The sequence below is a fragment of the Pteropus vampyrus genome, unplaced genomic scaffold, assembly GCF_000151845.1.
Source record: "Pteropus vampyrus isolate Shadow unplaced genomic scaffold, Pvam_2.0 Scaffold38, whole genome shotgun sequence".
Classification (NCBI taxonomy): Eukaryota; Metazoa; Chordata; class Mammalia; order Chiroptera; family Pteropodidae; genus Pteropus; species Pteropus vampyrus.
The window spans coordinates 6,935,582-6,940,087 of record NW_011888819.1 but is presented as its reverse complement, the minus strand read 5'-3'; the positions used below and the strand labels follow the sequence as shown (position 1 = coordinate 6,940,087).

The window sequence follows — 4,506 nt, the reverse complement described above, 5'->3', positions numbered from 1 at the left end:
AAGAATATCTATTTTATGTTTTTTCTTCCCCCTTCATCAGAGCACATGTTATACTGGGCAGTAATCAATTCAAGGTTTACCATTCTCCAAATAAATTTCAGAATTGCCTTTAAATAAATTTTAATTTAATAAAAGGTAAATTTATTTATTAAAGGTAATTTATTAAAGGTAATTTAATAAAAGGTAAATTCATCTTGCTCTTCTTTTATTCTAATAAAGATCATTAATGCAAAAAAATAGTTAAACTTCATTCATCGAAGCTTGCAATAAAGTTTTGGTTTAAGACAAGTGGAGTTTTTAAAACAATATTCATATACAGTATTGTTTAGAAGATTTAAATGTTATTAAATGCTGAATTGCAGATATTAAAAAAATAGGATAAGACCTTTGAAGGATCTTCCATTTCTTTGAAATATTTTATTCAATGTATTTCAATCCTTGAAACTAAAAAACTACATCATCATGATAAATTCACAAAATGGATATCGGTTGCCTTCATTTGCTATAGAAGTTTGCCATGAGAATTGATCATTAGAACAAAACATGAGAACTATTTGATTCACATCATTTTGTTTTCTTTAAAATAATACTTAAATTTAATATTTTCTTAGCCAAATAGTGTTCTGACACTGTGCATTTGAAATTTTGCAAACTGCCTTTTAATTCTGGAGTATAATTTATTTTTGAACATAGAGATTATAGGTAGGGCAAGACTAAATATGTTATTATATGAAAATAAGAAAGCAGATCAAGATGACATCATGGAAACATGTATAACCATGAACATTTTAGTTTTGAGTTGTAAATTTAGTTTTAAAAGTAAGTTTTATTTGTTTTTAATTGAATAAAATTGGGGCGTTTCAATTATTTTATTTTTTTCCTATTAACATTTGTCAATTCAAGACTACATTAAGTCACTTTTTAAAAGGTTAAATCTTTAGTCATTTTAGCAACAACCATTAGGGCGATAATCTTTCTTGTAAAGAGTTATAATAAGATGGCCATTTTTTCCAGATATAATCAACTAGAAGTTCAGGGAGTTGTTTACCTCAATTTTCTAGAGTTGCAAAGTGGCAGCTTCTCAAATATGTATGATAATACTGATAAAGGCTTCAATCACATGGCATAATCTCAGAGCAATTCCCCTTGGGTGGGTCATTACAACAGGTAATGGAAGCATTCGTAATCTCTAGATACAATTAGACTAAATGAAATTAGATTCCAAATTTACTTCATATGAGAATATTTTCTAATGTTGCCAGCATTTATTGAGCAATAAACTGGGAGGGGGTTGACATCTCACCAAAGAGAGAGATTCATAGAGCTTTCTGATCATCTTTCACTTTGCCACTAGAACGTTTATTCTTTAAATTACACATTTATACAAACTGTAAATTGAAGTACTGAGCGAGCTCGATGCTAAAAGGGTTAGCGAGGAATTTATCCCTGAGGTATTTGCAACGCATATTAAAAAATAATATGTTTCTGTATTAAAAGGAAAAGAGTGTATGTCACCACAACCATCTTCAGGCGATGCTCGTCCAAGGAGACATCTGGCAGAAAATTTTAAGAGGGTTGATGGCGGAAACAGGAGGCAGCAGTCTGTCACCCAGAATCTATATATAGTTTATTATGCTTTGAAACCAGCAAGTGTTCATAAAAATTAATTATCTGTCTTTAAAGAAATCATAATTGTTCAGTGTTAGAGTGCTATTAGTAAAATGTAAAGCTTTGTATTTGTAAACATTGAATTTTCAGATAGCAAACAGATCATCTAATTATTAAATTATCTTTACAACATTTATATGATGTGTTTGTGGTCATACAATTAGTGGTCATGTAGAAATAAAATTTAGACACTGATTCTCAATATATTGGGGATTTTTTCTGCTGTAAAAGCACACTGTCTCATTGATCAGTCTATACCTAAGAGACATTGCAGACTTAAAATGAAAATATTCTAATATATAAAATATTTGATTTTATTTAAATACATTTATGGAATAGCATTTTAAAGATTAAGATCAGAAATAATTTAAAAGCATAAATAGGTGATTTATATTTTATAAATAAATATATATACAAAAATTGTATTATATAATCTCACATTTTTTTCTTCCAAACAGCAATTGCCTTAAGAAAATCTGTGGCTAATTTTCTCTCCTTCTTTGTCTCTTGCATACATGCACGTGCGCACGTACAAACACACACACAGATATCATGACCTACACGATACCATCTCCCACCTTCTGTTTCTTCTGGAAGTTGTATTTGAGCTAAATATATATTTTCAGTGTTGCAGAATGCCTCTACTGAAAAAGTGTTAAAAGGAAAATTAAAATTAAAACTTTTAAATGGGATTATGTCAAGTACTCAACAGACATTTTTAGCCTTTTATGAATTATAAACTATTCCCATTGGTGGTGGCATACATACTTAAAAAAGTAATGTGCAAAAGCACAAATGTTTTCTCTCAAAAGATTAGGAGTCTTTAACTCTTAAAAATATTAGTATGCAAAAATACATGAGATTAAATATTTTTGCTAAAATATTTCCTAAAATGTTTTATAAACCAAAAACCTTTAAATCTACCTAATTTCCTTCTCAAAAGAAAATTGATTTTTGTACTGAACTGAATATCCAGCCAATGCAAAAGATACTTCATTTTTTTACTTTTCCCAAGAGACAGATGTGTGTCATAGAAACTATATTTAACCTTGATTCTGGTTCTGGTTCTATCATTGATTATCTGAATTGTCTGTGAGAAAATCTCATCTTATTTGAGCGACAAGTTATTATTCTGAAAAATTGTGCTATTTATAGAAGTTTATAATTTTTTATATTTATATCTACCATCTCATATTTTTCCCACATCAATCCTGTGAGGCAATGGAGAATCTTCATATTACTTAGGATGAATCTCTGCCCAGTAACATGTAATGACTTGTCTATGGCCATGCACCCTGAATGTGCCTGATCCTGTCTGATCTCGGAAGCTAAGCGATGTCGAACCTGGTTAGTACTTGGATGGGAGACCACCTAGTAATACCAGGTGCCGTAGGCATTGAAAAAAAATGTGATGACTGGTGAAGGGTTTATAAGAAATTTGGACAAGTTATCTATCTTCTGTGTATCGATTCTAATCTGAAAAAAAATATATACATATATTTCACAGAGGTTTATTTGAGTTCATATTTATAAAACTTTTAGAACAATTTTTGGCATAAATACATACCACATATATATCACGGTTGTTGTAAACAACAGTGTCATTAGCATTATTGTACTACAGTTAAAATTGCTAAGACCAGATCACTTAGATAGCTATATTATAGTGATTTGATTAAACCAACCTATATAAAGGATCTGGAAGTATTTTGAGAACTATAATAGTTTTTTTATACAGTATCATTAATAAATTCCAAACATACTTTGGACTATTATGTGTCTCAAACAAAAAGTCACTTGACATTTAAAATGTCAGAGAAAAACAATGACAACAACAAAAAATGACTTAAAAAAAAGAAAACATTGCTTTTGGAAATTATTTTTACTGATCTTAAAACAATAATAGATTCTTAATGATTTGCTTGTGAGAAAAGACCTTTACATCATTCTAAATGATGATAAAAATACTATGTTATATTTTCACAGTTTATATAGGCCAATCTATTTACTTAAATGTCTGAGTTCCCCTATGAAGTGTTTAGCATGTAGCTGTTACTTTCCATATTTAATAAATTATGGAATTAAAACACATATATGCTAATTAATTTGGCCACCCTTCCCGAGGATGTGTGATGGAGTTCAATCTATAACCCACATTTACTCAGTACAAATCATATGTGCTTTACCCCACTGCAGTAGGGCAGATGGTGGAGAGGGCTCTAATGACAAGCTGTCTCCAAAATCTTGCCAACTCCATTCATGTGAAGCATTTGCCAGGTTGTAAAGTGTTTATTTCAGGTAATTTAAGGGACTGAAATAGAGGCTCTGATTTAATTTTTTTTAATATAAGCTATGATTTGATACAACAATTTGCATGCTTAACACTCTATTGACCTATATCTGCTTCAAGTGTGTTGAGCTTATGATCAGTAAAATTTGGCCTGGAGAGTTCAAAAACTGTCTTCATTATCTTATGGCACTAATTCCAAGATGTACATATAAATCAACTAGGGAAGGCTTTTTGATGTTTATATCCTCTCCCAAATTTTGTTGTGATGACTAGGATGGGCCCCATGCACTGGTATGTTTTTTAACTTTCCTGGGTGATCCAGTATACACCCAGAGTTGACAACCACTGGTCTAGATTAGAAAGTGTGTTTTTCTGATTACCTAAACTAAGGTGAGACTAGATTAAAGTAGATGCAAAGTCTTAGAAGGATAGAGAATATCCTATTTTCTGTGTCATCTAGCCAGTCAAAAGAATAAATTCCTTTTAATATGAAAGGAAACTTTTTATTTCCCCATAGAAGAAAAAAGAAATGTAAAAAACTTACTGGA

The 4,506-nt window shown here is 30.4% G+C and overlaps 1 protein-coding gene and 1 pseudogene across 1 annotated transcript in view; both read left to right on the top strand.

Annotated features, from left to right (window-relative positions):
• Positions 1-4,506, top strand: part of NCAM2 (neural cell adhesion molecule 2) — a 445,018-nt gene that overhangs the window by 233,035 nt on the left and 207,477 nt on the right. The gene's annotated exons all lie outside the window — the stretch shown is intronic.
• Positions 2,947-3,064, top strand: LOC111738472 (annotated as a pseudogene).